Below are 16964 nucleotides of genomic sequence, written 5' to 3'. Positions count from 1 at the left end.
TGTCAACTGTCAGTTTAGCATCTTTGTTTTCTACCTGTCAACTGTCAGTTTAGCATCTTTGTTTTCTACCTGTCAACTGTCAGTTCAGCATCTTTGTTTTCTACCTGTCAACTGTCAGTTTAGCATCTTTGTTTTCTACCTGTCAACTGTCAGTTTAGCATCTTTGTTTCCTACCTGTCAATTGTCAGTTTAGCATCTTTGTTTTCTACCTGTCAACTGTCAGTTTAGCATCTTTGTTTTCTACCTGTCAACTGTCAGTTCAGCATCTTTGTTTTCTACCTGTCAACTGTCAGTTTAGCATCTTTGTTTTCTACCTGTCAACTGTCAGTTCAGCATCTTTGTTTTCTACCTGTCAACTGTCAGTTTAGCATCTTTGTTTTCTACCTGTCAACTGTCAGTTTAGCATCTTTGTTTCCTACCTGTCAATTGTCAGTTTAGCATCTTTGTTTTCTACCTGTCATCTGTCAGTTTAGCATCTTTGTTTTCTACCTGTCAACTGTCAGTTTAGCATCTTTGTTTTCTACCTGTCAACTGTCAGTTTAGCATCTTTGTTTTCTACCTGTCAACTGTCAGTTTAGCATCTTTGTTTCATACCTGTCAACTGTCAGTTTAGCATCTTTGTTTTCTACCTGTCAACTGTCAGTTTAGCATCTTTGTTTTCTACCTGTCAACTGTCAGTTTAGGCTGCTCGCCGGCTCCTCATCACCACTTCAAGATGGCGGCCCAATTTCTCGCGTCACAGCAGCCAATGCTGCGTCTACTTATAACATGTCTATGGCAGTAGCAGTCGATGCTGCGTACCCTTATAAGATGGCTATGATAATAACAGACATGTGTAATAAAAAAATAAAATAAATAAATAAATAAAATAACGGACATGTGTCTCCCCCCGCCCCCTCCTCTCCGGTGTCCCACTCAAAAGTGTCCCCAGGGCACTTGAGCACATCCCGTGAGTTCCTGACAAGTCCTCCCAACATGGCGGGTAAATACTTTTTTTCTTGCAAAAATGACTTTGTTTCAACCGTATTATTCATTGAAAAAAAAATAGTTTGTACTAGTTCGTGCTATATTTCTGCTATAACAGTTGACATTGACGGCATTGTACGTGATTTGATTTCCCCTTCCACCTGTGTGAGTGGTGTTAGCCTAGCTTCACTTTGCTCATGTGCTCATCAATTATGACAAAGTGAAATGAGATGTTTTTTAAAAGCAACATTTTTAAGTCTGTTAGTGATGGTTAATCAGTTAATTAGTTAGTCAGAAGATCTCCCCCGCAATGTTGAAAGTTAGTGTATTTGTCTAAGTGTGAACTCTATAGCTACCAACATGTTTGTTGATACTTTTCAATACATCATCTTTATTTGAACACAAATTACTTGTTTTTTATCAAATAAAATGTTGAACATACTATATATAATATTTGTGTATTAATTGTGTAAGTGTAAAACATATAATTGACACAAATAGGCAAAAAAAAAATACAGAAAAAGTGTGTATTAATTGTATAAGTGTAAAACATAAAATGGGAAAAAATAGGCATTGTTTTTACAGAAAATGTGTGTATTCATTTTCACAGAATATGTGTGAATTTTATAAGTGTAAGACATATAATGGGAAAAAATAGGCTATTTTTTTTTTTTTTTTTTTACAGAAAATGTGTGTATTAATTTTATAAGTGTAAGACATATGGACAAAAATATATATATCTTTTTATTGTGTGTGTGTGTGTATTAATTGTATAAGTGTAAGACATATAATCGGAAAAATAGGCTTTTTTTGTACAGAAAAAGTGTGTATTATTGTATAAGTAAGTCATTTATGAACAAAAATCGGCTTCTTTTTTTTTTTTTTACAGGAAAAAGTGTGTATTAATCGTATAAATGTAACACATGTTATGGGAAAAAATAGGCATTTTTTGTATTAATTGTATAAGTGTACACAATTTTATGCAGAGAAATATCAATATTCCTACAGAATATTTGTGTATTAATTGTATAAGTGTAAGACATATAATTGACACAAATAGGCAAAACATTTTTACAGAAAATGTTTGTATTAATTGTGTAAGTGTAAGACATATAATTGACACAAATAGGCAAAAAAAAATACAGAAAATGTGTGTATTAATTGTATAAGTGTAAAACATAAAATGGGAAAAATAGGCATTGTTTTTACAGAAAATGTGTGTATTAATTGTATAACATTATGAACAAAAATAGTCAGTGTTCACAGAATATGTGTGAATTTTATAAGTGTAAGACATATGATGGGAAAAAATAGGCTTTTTTTCTTTTTTTTTACAGAAAATGTATTAATTGTATAAGTGTAAAACTTAAAATGGGAAAAATAGGCATTGTTTTTACAGAAAATGTGTGTATTAATTGTATAATATTATGAACAAAAATAGTCAGTGTTCACAGAATATTTGTGAATTTTATAAGTGTAAGACATATATTGGGAAAAAATTGGCTTTTTTAAACAATTTTTTTACAGAAAATGTGTATTCATTTTATAAGTATAAGACATATGGACAAAAATAGTTTTTGTTGTTTTTTTTCTACAGAAAATGTGTGTATTAATTGAATGACATCCCTTTCCTTACCCTGGCTTAGTATTGTGTTTTATTGTTTCTCTGCCTCCCTTTCTCACCTCCGTAGTCAAAAGTTCAACGCCAGGTTGCACTTGCCAGCCGCGCTTTTTATCCGTCCGCATCAACACCCATGGAAAGGTGAAGGTGGCGCTCGGGTAAATACAATAATTAAGCATGAAAGCCAGCGCACAAAGTGAGGGAGTGACAAGTAATAGGTGGACATTTCCACTGAGAGCCAGCCTGCACTAACAGTCACACAAGGGGATTATTTGGGGCAAATTCAAGGGCATTTGTCGAGTCGCCCGGCCTCTGACCATTCAAGCTAATGTCGGTGTGAAAGCATCAATCTGTCAACTAAACCCCACTTGCCGGGTCAAAAGGCTTTCAACGTGGCGGCAGAAGACAAAAAAAAAAAAAGAGCTTTCCATATTTCCTAAATAAGAAAGAGGGCTTGGAGTGAGCCTGAAAAGAGAAAATTGTCACTATTACCTTTGGAGAAGCAAAGGAGGTATGGCAACTAAAGGTGTATTATCATAAATTGAGGGTGGCCTGCATCATTTTGCAGGAGGGGACTTTGTTGTCATGCAGTAGGCTGGAGAGTTTGCAGAGAGCAGACCTTTATTTTTACACTCAATGCTTTTTTTAAAATTTGCTCATCAGCTGATGGAAACACTTCAAGTGCATAAGCAGAGCAATAAATGTACGCTTTACATTTACTCAACAAAAAGGTATAGGCTGAAGCTAAAAGCTTGTTATGCCGACGACCCTTTCCACATTCACTTTGTACACGTCTAACAGAGGAAAGAAAAGAAAAGCAGGAAATCGATCTTGAGATAAAGAAACACATGCATTAGTAAGCATGTCAATACATGCATTTACCAATATATATATATATATATATCATGGGTCACCAACGCGGTGCCCGCGGGCACCAGGTCGCCCGTAAGGACCAGATGAGTAGCCCGCTGGCCTGTTCTAAAAATAGCTCAAATAGCAGCACTTACCAGTGAGCTGCCTCTATTTTTTTATTTTATTTATTTACTAGCAAGCTGGCCTCGCTTTGCCCGACATTTTTAATTCTAAGAGAGACAAAACTCAAATAGAATTTGAAAATCCAAGAAAATATTTTAAAGACTTGGTCTTCACTTGTTTAAATAAATTCATTAATTTTTTTACTTTGCTTCTTATAACTTTCAGAAAGACAATTTTAGAGAAAAAATACAACCTTTAAAATGATTTTAGGATTTTCAAACCCATATACCTTTTTACCTTTTTAAATCTTTCCTGACCATTTAAATCAATGTTCAAGTAAATTTTTTTTTTTTATTGTAAAGAATAATAAATACATTTTAATTTAAATTTTAATTTTAGCTTCTGTTTTTTCGACGAAGAATATTTGTGAAATATTTCTTCAAACTTATTATGATTAAAATTCAAAAAAATTCTTCTGGCAAATCTAGAAAATCTTTAGAATCAAATTTAAATCTTATTTCAAAGTCTTTTGAATTTCTTTTAAAATTTTTGTTCTGGAAAATCTAGAAGAAATAATGATTTGTCTTTGTTAGAAATATAGCTTGTTCCAATTTGTTATATATTCTAACAAAATGTAGATTGGATTTTTACCTATTTAAAACATGTCATCAAAATTCTAAAATTAATCTTAATCAGGAAAAATTACTAATGATGTTCCATAAATTCTTTTTTTAATTTTTTCAAAAAGATTTGAATTAGCTAGTTTTTCTCTTCTTTTTTTCGGTTGAATTTTGAATTTTAAAGAGTCGAAATTGAAGATAAACTATGTTTCAAAATTTAATTGTCATTTTTTTCGTGTTTTCTCCTCTTTTAAAGCGTTCAATTAAGTGTAAATATCATTTATTATTAATAATAACATAGAGTTAAAGGTAAATTGAGCAAATTGGCTATTTCTGGCAATTTATTTAAGTGTGCCTCAAACTGGTAGCCCTTCGCATTAATCAGTACCCAAGAAGTAGCTCTTGGTTTCAAAAAGGTTGGTGACCCCTGTTATATATATATATATATATATATATATATATATATATATATATATATATATATATATATATATATATATATATATATATATATATATATATATATATACATATACACATACCAAATACCATTGTTCAAATGCACAATAGTGCATACACGTTTTTTATTTTACCTTTTCTTTCCTCTTTCTCCATCTTTCCATCCCTTTCCTTTCCATCCCTTTCTTCCCACATGGTGATGCATAATATAGTCAAGTAAAGAAGTATTGTATACATATTTATGTATATAAAGGAGTTAGTCATGTATAGGTGTATAAACATGATAGTATCATGTTCCACTAGCCCTTTAATTCCCGTTGGGTGTGTGTTGTCGGGCAGTGCGAGAAGTTTCAAGTCAATCCCAGCGCCACCGTGCGGTGTAAGGACAATTCCCCCGCTATTTTTGATTCAGCGTTTGCAGCTATCCATTATTTTAGTAATGGAGTAGTCTGTGGATGAGTTTGTTGGTTAGTTTGAGTAATCAGATGAAACGTACTTTGTAGCCTCAATGTATAGTTCAAAGAAAATAGTTTTTTTTCTGCTTGCCATAACCTATATATTTTCTTGTCTAATAAATGCCCATGATCGACATTTTTAAATAAAATGCATGAATTTGCTGAATACATGTAAGACATATTATGGGCAAAAATAGATTTTTTAAATTTTTTTTAATTTTTTTGTTTTTTTTTTTTACAGAAAATGTATGTATTAATCGTATAAATGTAACATATTATGGGAAAAAATAGGCTATTTGTGTACGAAAGTGTATGAAATATTATACAGAGAAATAACTATATTTTTACAGATTATTTGTGTATTAATTGTGTAAGTATAAGACATATAATTGACACAAATAGGCAAAAAAAAAATACAGAACATGTGTGTATTAATTGTATAACATTATGAACAAAAATAGTCAATTTTCACAGAATATGTGTGAATTTTATAAGTGTAAGACATATAATGGGAACAAAATTTCTTTTTTTTTATTTTTTTTTTACAGAAAATGTGTATTAATTGTATAAGTGTAAGACATTATATGGACGAAAATAGTTTTTGTTGTTGTTTTTTTGTACAGAAAATGTGTGTATTAATTGTATAAGTGTAAGACATATGGACAAAATTAGTTTTGTTTTTTTACAGAATATGTGTGTATTAATTGTATAAGTGTTAGACGTATAATCGGAAAAATAAACTTTTTTGTACAGAAAATGTGTGTGTAAGTCATTTTATGAACAAAAATAGGCTTTTTTTTTTTTTTTTTTACAGAAAATTTATGTATTAATCGTATAAATGTAACACATATGGGCAAAAATAGGCATTGTTTTTACAGAAAATGTGTGTATTAATTGTATAATATTATGAACAAAAATAGTAAATTTTTGCAGAATATATGTGAATTTTATAAGTGTAAGACATAATGGGAAAAAAATTTGCTTTTTTTTTTTTTTACAGAAAATGTGTATTAATTGTATAAGTGTAAGACATATTATGGACAAAATAGTTTTTGTTGTTGTTTTTTTCTACAGAAAATGTGTGTATTAATCGTATAAGTGTAAGATATATCATGGACAAAAATAGTTTTTTTTTTTTTTAAAGAATATGTGTATTAATTTTATAAGTGTAAGACATATAATCGGAAAAATATGCTTTTTTGTACAGAAAATGTGTGTATTATTGTATAAGTGTAAGTCATTTTATGAACAAAAATAGGCTTTTTTTTTTTACAGAAAATGTATGTATAAATCGTATAAATATAACCCATATTATGGGCAAAAATAGGCATTTTTTGTATTAATTGTATAAGTGTACTATGTATTATGCAGAGAAATAACAATATTTCTACAGAATATTTGTGTATTATTGTATAACTAGTGTAAGACATATAATTGACACAAATAGGCAAACAAAAAAATACAGAAAATGTGTATTAATTGTATAATATTATGAACAAAAATAGTAAATTTTCACAGAATATGTGTGAATTTTATAAGTGTAAGACATATAATGGGAAAAAAATTGGCTTTTTTTTGCTTTGAAAATGTGTATTAATTGTATAAGTGTAAGACATATGATGGACAAAAATAGTTTTTGTTGTTGTTTTTTTCTACAGAAAATGTGTGTATTAATTGTATAAGTGTAAGACATATGGACGAAAATAGTTTGTTTTTATTTTACAGAATATGTGTGTATTAATTGTGTAAGTGTAAGACATATAATCGGAAAAATATGCTTTTTTTGTACAGAAAATTTGTGTATTGTATAAGTGTAAGTCATTTTATGAACAAAAATAATTTTTTTGGGTATTTTTTCAGAAAATGTATGTATTAATCGTATAAATGTAACACATATGGGCAAAAATAGGCATTTTGTGTACGAAAGTGTATGAAATATTTTGCAGAGAAGTAACAATATTTGTATAGAATATGTGTGTATTAATTGTATAAGTGTAAGACATATAATTGGCACAAATAGGGAAAAAAAATACAAACAATATGTGTATAATATAAGTGTAAAACATAAAATGGGAATAAATAGGCATCGTTTTTACAGAAAATGTGTGTATTAATTGTATAATATCATGAACATTTGGTAAGACATATAATTGGAAACATATGCTTTTTTGTACAGAAAATGTGTGTATTATTGTATAAGTGTAAGTCATTTTATGAACGAAAATAGGCTTTTTTTTTTGGACAGAAAATGTATGTATTAATTGTATACGTGTAAGACATATAATGGGAAAAATAGTAGTTTTTTTTGTTACATAAAATGTGTGTCTTAACTGTACAAGCAACACATTTAATGGGCAAGAATCGGCTTTATTTGTGGGTGCATAGCATTGCAGTGTTTCCCACAGGACTGCAATCTATTTGTGGGGGCGATGTAACGGAACCGTAATCGTCCAATTTGCACAATTGGCTATGATGCATTTGCAAAAAACGTGAGTAAAAACATGAGGAGCAAAACAAATGTGTTTAGATTGAGATACAAACAAGATCGAGCTGCTTGGAAATGCTTATAGACGGGGGATGGGCCCACAGCTGTGATTAGAGCGGTACGCACTTTAATGTCGGACTCCAACACATTCATTTGTCACTTTATAGAGAAGAATATCTAGAAGGGCTGCAGATAACTGGCTAACAAAGTGGCTAAGTAGGCAACACTGATCCCTCCTGCTCTGTCTTCTTATTCTCTGGCAGAGCAGATCCATTAGTGTCCTATCAAATGACATTTCTAGCACTGGCAACATGTCTGAGTGCATGTTTTGCCCAACGTTGAGCCTTTTGTGGCCAGCGCTTGAGTACTAGAGGAGGTCAACAAACATGGCTATAAGTTACACACTCCTCTCTGCCCTCAGGAGTCACACAGGAAGCACCGTGTTGGACACTTCCTGTCGGCGCCAGGAACAATGACTTGTCCCAGGCCATGACCTCACCTCCGTGGCGGAGCCGGCAATAAATCATCCACCTTGAAACGGAGCAGGTGGTGACGGATTAACAAGGTAACGGCGCCGGCGTGCTCAAATGGTGCAGGCCGAGTTTTTTTAAATAGCTGTGTATACCAACATTTTGGTACTGGCACAATTATGTATTTTGATACTTTTCCATGCTTTTCAAAATAAAGGGGACCGCAAAAAAAGTCATTTTCGTCTTCATTTGAATATGAAATCTTAGGGTACATGAAACATATGTTTATTATTGTAATTTAGTCTTTACATAAAATGTTGAACATACTAGACAACTTGTCTTTTAGTAGTAAGTAAACAAACAAAGACTCCTAATTAGTCTGCTGACGTATGCAGTAACATATTATGTCATTTATACACCTATTATTTTGTACACATTATAAAGGACAAGCTGTAAAAATGGATTATTAATCTACTTGTTCATTTACTGTTATCTGCTTATTTTCTGTTTTAACATGTTCTATCTACACTTCTGTTCAAATGTAATAATCACTTATTCTTCTCTTCTTTGATACTTGACATTAGTTTTGGATGATACCACACATTTGGGTATCGATCTGATACCAAGTAGTTACAGGATCATACATTGGTCATTATTAAAGTCCTCATGTGTCCAGGGACATATTTACTGACTTCATAAACAATACACAAAAATAACAAGAGTGTAAGACATATCATGGACAAAAATAGGGATTTTTTTTGTTTACAGAAAATGTGTGTATTAATTGTATAAGTGTAAGACATATAATGGGAAAAATAGGCATTTCTTTTACAGAAAATATGTGTATTTATTGTCTAAATGTAAGACATATTATTATGGACAAAAATATGCTTTTTTTTTTTTACAGAAAATTTAGATATTAATCATTTAAGTGTAAAACGTATAATGGGCAAAAATAGGCTTATTTTACATAAAATGTGTATTGTATAAGTGTAAGACATTTAATGGCAAAACTATGCATTTCTTTTACAGAAAATACGTATAATTATTGTCTAAATGTAAGACATATTATTATGGACAAAAATAAGCTTTTTTTTTAAAAGAATATTTGTATAAGTGTAAGACATATAATGGGCAAAAATAGGCATTTTTTTTTACAGAAAATGTATTTATTACTTGTATAAGTGTACAACGTATAATGGGCAAAAATAGGCTTATTTTACATAAAATATGTGTATTAATTGTATAAATGTAGCACATATTGAAAAAAAGAGGCATTTATTTTGTATTAATTGTATGAGTGTAAGACATATGGACAAAAATTGACATTTTTTAAACATTAAAAGTGTGTATTAATTGTATAAGTGTAAGACATATAATGTATACAAATAGGCTTTTTTTGTACATAAAATGTGTGTATTAATTGTATAAATGTAGCACATATTATTGGAAAAAATAGGCATTTGTTTTGTATTAATTGTATGAGTGTAAGACAATGGACACAAATACCGTATTTTTCGGAGTATAAGTCGCACCGGAGTATAAGTCGCACCTGCCGAAAATGCATGATAAAGAAGGAAAAAAACATATATAAGTCGCACGGGAGTATAAGTCACATTTTTTGGGGAAATGTATTTGATAAAAGCCAACAGCAAGAATAGACATTTGAAAAGCAATTTAAAATGTCTAAAGAATAGTGAACAACAGGCTGAATAAGTGTACGTTATATGAGGCATAAATAACCAACTGAGAAGGTGCCTGGTATGTTAACGTAACATATTATGGTAAGAGTCATTCAAATAACTATAACATATAGAACATGCTATACGTTTACCAAACAATCTGTCACTCCTAATCGCTAAATCCCATGAAATCTTATACGTCTAGTCTCTTACGTGAATGAGATAAATAATACTATTTGATATTTGACGCTAATGTGTTAATCATTTCACACATAAGTCGCTCCTGAGTATAAGTCGCACCCCCGGCCAAACTATGGAAAAAACTGCCACTTATAGTCCGAAAAATACGGTAGGCAATTTGTTGTACAAAAATTGTATGTATTAATTGTATAAGTGTAAAACATATAATGGGCAAAAATAGGCTTTTTTACAGAAAATGTGTGTATTAATTGTATAAATGTAGCACATATTTTGGGAAAAAATAGGCATTTCCTTCGTATTAATTGTATAAGAGTAAGACATGTCATGGACAAAAATAGGCATTTTTTAACATAAAATGTGTGTATTAATTGTATAAGAGTAAGACATATTATGGGCAAAAATAGGCTTTTTTTTTTTTTTTTTACAGAAAATGTACATATTAATAGTATAAATGTAGCACATATAATGGACACAAATAGGCTTTTTTTTTTTTTTTTTTTTTTACAGAAAATGTACATATTAATTGTATAAATGTAGCACATATAATGGACACAAATAGGCTTTTTTTTTGTACAGAAAATGTGTGTATTAATTGTATAAGTGTAAGACATAATGGACAAAAATAAACTTTTTTTTTACAGAACATTTTTGTATTAATTGTATAAATGTAGCACATATTTTGGACAAAAATAGGCCTTATTTGTATTAATTGTATAAGTGTTAGACATATCATGGACAAAAATAGGCATTTTTTAACATAACATTTATATATTAATTGTATAAGTGTTAAACATGGGCAAAAGTAGACATTTTTTACAGAAAATGTGTGTATTAATTGTATAAGTGTAAGACATATAATGGACAAAAATAAACTTTTTTTTTTTACAGAACATTTTTGTATTAATTGTATAAATGTAGCACATATTTTGGACAAAAATAGGCCTTTTTTGTATTAATTGTATAAGTGTTAGACATATCATGGACAAAAATAGGCATTTTTTAACATAACATTTATATATTAATTGTATAAGTGTTAAACATGGGCAAAAGTAGACATTTTTTACAGAAAATGTGTGTATTAATTGTATAATATGAACAAAAATAGGCAATTTTCACAGCATATGTGTGAATTTTATAAGTGTAAGACATATATTGGGCAAAAATAGGCAGAATTTGTGATTAAAATATTTTTTTGATGTAATCATTGTAGAATCGACTTTATACGGCTCTTGTACTTCGTATCATTACAGCCACGGTCTGTATAGATCCACCTTTTTGTTTACATTCAGGAGCGCTAGCTTGCTGTTAGCAGTGAGCTATTGTATCCTCCTACAGTGTGTAGTGAAGCATGTTTAGCAATTCCTCGTCCTGCAGTGACAATGCTACTTGTAAGAAACCTACTTTATTTGTCGCTACGGAGGCCAGGATTAGTGATTTACAAGTAGCCAAAACACCGTGGAGGCATGTCAGCCGCTAGTTAGCTATGCTTTAAGTGTTTACAGCTTCACTTAAGTCGTCAAAAAATACGTTCATTCTCCCTCTTCTGTCTCCACACTGTTTCCGCTTGCAAGTACTTACCGGCAATGTCCATGGGAAGAAAAAAAAAAAGTACTGGTATTTTTCAAAGGCAGTATAGTACCTTTTTTTAATTCATTAGTACCATTGTTTAGTTAGTAGCGGTATATTGTTCAGCCCTAATACAAAGAAAACATGTTTTAATAGCAGAACTGTGTGTTGAGGGACTATATATATATATATATATATATATATATATATATATATATATATATATATATATATATATATATATATATATATATATATATATATATATATATATATATATATATATATATATGAGTGTACTGCCTAATATATCCTAGGCTTAAGGGGTGGTGGACTTTTCCACTACTGTCAAAAAAAAAGTGTCATATTTGCTCCCCTTTGTTGCACGTGGTTGTCACTGTGTGTGTGTGTGTGTGTGTGTGTGTGTGGTGTGTGTGTGTGTGTGTGTGTATGTTTCCGCCATCCCTGTCGGTTTTAGTTATTAGTCACAGAGTCTGTTGAGAGGCTGCCTCTTTTTTTTTTTTTTTTAACAAAATATCTTTTTTTGAAGTGGTAAATCCATAAGCAGACAGATGTAAGCTGGTGACCAAATACAGACTGATATTAGGCATTCCTGCAAGCGGCTTGATGGGACATAAATGCAATCATATCCTTTCTCCCAAATCCCTCAGAGCTTTTTGCACACACACACACACATACATACACACACACACACGCACACACACACGCTTGTATTTGTTACCTTCTTGAGACCTCAGAAAAATGCCTCCCTCTTTAGGACCACCCTTTCTACATATATAAAGATGTGTATTTACAACATTAATAATATATACATACTATGCAAATATAAAAAAGCTTTTTGTGAAAAATGAGTTGGAATCTCACAAGAAAAAGTTCACAATTTCACAAGAAAAACTTAGAATGTTGGCAGTATTATAATAAAAGTCGTGAATTAACTCAACGCAAGTCAACATTTTGCAAGAAAAACTGAACATTTGTGCAATATTATAATAAAAGTTGGAATTTTACTCAATAACAGTCGCAATTTTACAAGAGAAGCTTAACATTTGGGCAATCTTATAAAAAGAATCGTAATTTTACTCGACAATAGTCACAATTTAATAAGAAAACTTTCAAATGTTGGCAATATTATAATAATAATAGGAATTTTGCTAAAAAAATATCCGTTTTACAACAACAACAAAAAAATTGGCAATATTGTGATAAAAGTTTGAATTTTATATGACAAATGTCACTATTTTGCATGAAAAAGTAATCATTTTACGAGAAAATATTGCAATATTACAGAAACAGAAAGAATATGAGCAATTGTTCCCAATTTTATAAGAAAAAAGTCGACACTTTGTGAGAAAAAGACTGCTTTTAGTTATTTTTTATTTTTTTTTGTAATTGTTTTTTTTAATCTTCATTATTTATCCATCCATTTTATACCGCTTGTCCCGTTCGGGGTCGCGGGCCTGCTGTAGCCTATCTCAGCTGCATTTGGGCGGAAGGCGGGGTACATTTACTCAAAATTTCACTATTTTACAAGAACAACAAAGAAATGGGCAATATTGTGATAAAAGTCTGAATTGTATATGACAAATGTCACCATTTTTCATTAAAAAGTTATAATTTTACATAAAAAAGTTACAATTTTGCATACAAAAGTTATAATTTTACAAGAAAATATTGCAGTATTTCAGAAACAGAAAGAATATGAGAAATTGTTCCCAATTTTCTAAGAAAAAAGTCGACAAATTGTGAGAAAAAGACTGCTTTTAGTTGTTTTGTTTTTGTTGTTGTTGTAATTGGTTTTTAATCTTATTTTTTTACTTGAAGTTATTACAGTATGTCTCTATACACATATATTATTATTTTTAAATTAATTTTGACCAAAGGGGGCGCATTTCAATTTCTTACACACACTTGTTATTTCATATGTTGACCAGAGGGGGAGCCCTTTTAAAAGCGACACACAGTCAATGTGAAAAATGCCTCCTTTCTGGGACCACCCTCATTTTGACCAGCAGGGGTGCAAATGAGACATTGTCTATTAGATGCAATGTTATTGATTTATGTCATCACTTGTTCACACCTCCTCATATGGAAGATACTTTTCCTTCTTCATGTCTCAAGAAGGGCAGAAATACAAGAACACACACACACACACACAGCCCTCCCCTGACTGCTGTTAGACAGTTAAAATACAGATGCTATTGCTAAGTCGGTGGAGATCATTCTTATGTTCACCATATGTCTTCCCTCTAAATTCGGTTGCATTGCATCTTCCCAAAAGTGCTGACGACGAGACTTTTTCCAGGAAGAATTGTGCGGGAATTAGTGCTGAATAGAAAAGGACAAACTGAGTGTGCACATTTGTATTTATTTTCTTTAAATAAAATGGAAAAAAAAACAACATTATTTGGCACTTAATGTGGGAATAGGAGGTTGCTCACATCCTGTCTGCTCCCCCAAATGTAAACCTTGCGAAATCATTACTGTAATTGACTGGGGACAATAATACCAGATTATAAATTCATCATGATATGCTGAAATAATGCTGGCCAGATGCGTGCATAGGACTGGCGTCCAAAGCGGACATGTGACAATAGAGCGGGCTTTAGGTGACATTGAGTGGAGGTCACATGATCACACATAATAGCGAAGGCTTTAAATTGAAAGTAAAAAATGATGACATTGGCAATTTGTGGATGATAAAAAGCAAAAAGTGTGACAATGATATTGTCAACAATAGGAATTTTGGCGGTGGCTTTCAACAGGAAGCGCCGCCTTGACCCCGACTTCCTTCATTGCTCCGTGTTTATATTCCAACGACTTCCTGTGCAGCCCCTCTTGTTCCTCGGCCTGGGAATAAAAAAGCAGTATGGATGTATGTTGATATGTTCCTGCTCTGCAAATAATGTGGATGTTCTGTATGTTGATGTGTTCCTGCTCTGCAGACAATGTGGATGTTCTGCAATTTGATGTGTTCTTGTGATGTGTTCCTGCTCTGCAGACAGTTGGGAGGTGTAATGTGCAGCTCTGGCCGCTAGAGGGACTTGAAGACCACCAGGAAGTTGCATTGCACGGCAGGAGGTTTGATTATTTATCTAAATAACACCTTTCGTTGACAAATATATGAAAATACAGACATATAATACGAAGAGGTTTTTCCCCCTCCCCGCCCCCACAACACACATGAACTGTGTAAAAACAAGACATGGTGTAACTGACAGGAATAGGAATTAAAATGGTCAAGTTTGTAAAAAAAAAAGAAAAAATGAATATGTTACATTTTAGTGTATGATGCAAAAGTTTAATTATGAATGTCTTTATACTTACTTTAGTCTTCGTCTGGTTCTACTAAAGACAGAAAAGCTAAAATCATAAATCATTTTAAAGTGAGTTTTTTTTTTATAGTTACAAACCGATAATTATTTTGAAAGAAAAACTGTTTTTTAAAAAAAAATTGAGCTGACGCCTCATTTCGCCAAATAAAAGCGATTTGTATTTGTGTTATTTTATTTATCCTATTTTTTAAATTTAGTTTTAATTAAAACATTTTTTTTTTAAATTAAAAACGTTTTTAAAATATTAGTTTTAATATTTAATTATTATACTTTGTTTTTCTTATTTTTATTTATTTACTTTATTTCAAAAACATGTTTTTCAATATTTAACTATTCTCATTGTTTTTTAATTTAATGTATTTATTTTCTCAATATTTTACTTTATTCTTCTTATTATTTTTCGATTTACTCGATGTATTTTAAATACATTATTGAAAATATATAAGGTGTCTTCTTCTGTTTCTACTAAAGACAGAAAAACAAAAATCTTTATTTTAAAGTGGAGTTTTTTTTTGGATACTTACAAACCCGATAATTATTTTTAAAGAAAAAGTGTACAGTAAGGGACTAGTTTCATTTTTTTTTTTACACCGAACTGACTCCTCATTTCGCCAAATAAAAGCCTTTTGTATTGTTTTAATTTTATTTATCCTATTTTTTTATTTTGTTTTAAATAAAAAAAATTGTTTTTAATTAAAAACGTTTTTCAAAATATTTATTTTAATATTTAATTATTATACTTATTTATTTACTTCATTTGAAAAACATGATTTTCAATATTTAACTATTCTCATTGTTTTTTTTAATTTAATGTATTTATTTAAAAAAAAAATTTTTTTCTAAATATTTTACTTTATTCTTCTCATTATTTTTCGATTTACTTGATGTATTTTAAATACATTATTGAAAATATATTTGATGAATAATCAATCCAGGTTTGAGGGGTTGCCTCCACATTTTGGCGAGACTCCGGAGCCCCGGGCAGCAGGGGTCTGGGACAGGCTGCCAAATTTGACGACCACAAGGAATACCCGCTGGTTTTGTGTGTTTGTACATGTGCCTTCTCTTTAATTCAATGATGTCACCGATTGACAGCACTGTCTTTCTCTCTGCATGCCGGCCAGAGAAAAGAAGGCTGGTAATAAACAGAAAAGAATTGAGGTTGTCTTGTGTAAGAATGTTCTAATTCAAATCAGGGAGGAAGCCCTCCCCTGATTACAAGACAGATAACGAACAATAAGACCTTTCTCACAAATGTTATGATCCCCAAACACAAGACCCAAATTAAAAGACAGTCAAAAAAAGAAAAAAGGAAGCAATATTCTAATTTGACACGCACCTATTATTACTTTTGTCTTTTCTGACTTGGGAATGTTGCAATATTGGGTACTTGCTGTTAAAGAGGTCATATCACAATTTATTTTCATTTAAAAGACTTCCTTGTGGTCTACATAACATGTCATGGTGGTTCTTCAGTCCAAATGTTGCATAGATGATGTTTTACACATCAGCTTCAAGCCGCTTTCTAATCGACGTGCCTCCACTTCAACTGCGTCTTCTCCCCGTCAGCCATGTTGGAGTTTTTAGTGCCTCCACATGGAGTCCACTGACAGATAGAAATTGGAACTATACGCAGCTTTGTATTAGAAATGGCAACAGCGGAGGATGCATGTGCGTGTACGAGCCAGTCTGCCCCGCAACAAGAGGATAGAGGAAAAGAAGGAACTTATGACTCAACTTATTCAACTCATTTTGACATTGAATCAACGTTGATTCAACTATGTTCTGATCAACGTTGAAATAACGTTCATTTCCCCAACCAATTCTGACTTGAATCAACCATGTTTCAACCATATTGTCAACATTGAAATAACATTGATTCAACAATAAATATGCATTACAATATACATTAAAACAATGTTAATATTTAAAGCAGTGGTCCCCAACCACCAGTCCGAGGACCGGTACCGGTCCATGACGCATTTGCTACGGGGCTGCACAGAAATATTAATTAATTCATAAACTACCGCATTTTCTTCAACTTAACTTTGGCCTGTCCCACTAAACACACCAATAAGCTTGTTAATAGATTCATATTACAACTTAATAGA

General features: G+C 31.3%; 1 protein-coding gene and 1 long non-coding RNA gene across 7 annotated transcripts in view; one reads left to right on the top strand and one right to left on the bottom strand.

The window, feature by feature from the left end:
* The window catches only part of sox5 (SRY-box transcription factor 5), an 863129-nt gene that overhangs the window by 243193 nt on the left and 602972 nt on the right, over positions 1–16964 (bottom strand). The gene's annotated exons all lie outside the window — the stretch shown is intronic.
* LOC133662481 (uncharacterized) lies at positions 911–16128 on the top strand. Its single transcript, XR_009828111.1, has 4 exons — positions 911–982; positions 8003–8146; positions 14520–14599; positions 15789–16128. It is a non-coding gene; the product is annotated as an uncharacterized LOC133662481 (long non-coding RNA).

The sequence above is a fragment of the Entelurus aequoreus genome, linkage group LG12 (genome assembly GCF_033978785.1).
Source record: "Entelurus aequoreus isolate RoL-2023_Sb linkage group LG12, RoL_Eaeq_v1.1, whole genome shotgun sequence".
NCBI lineage: Eukaryota > Metazoa > Chordata > Actinopteri > Syngnathiformes > Syngnathidae > Entelurus > Entelurus aequoreus.
This window is presented reverse-complemented; position numbering and strand designations above follow the sequence as displayed.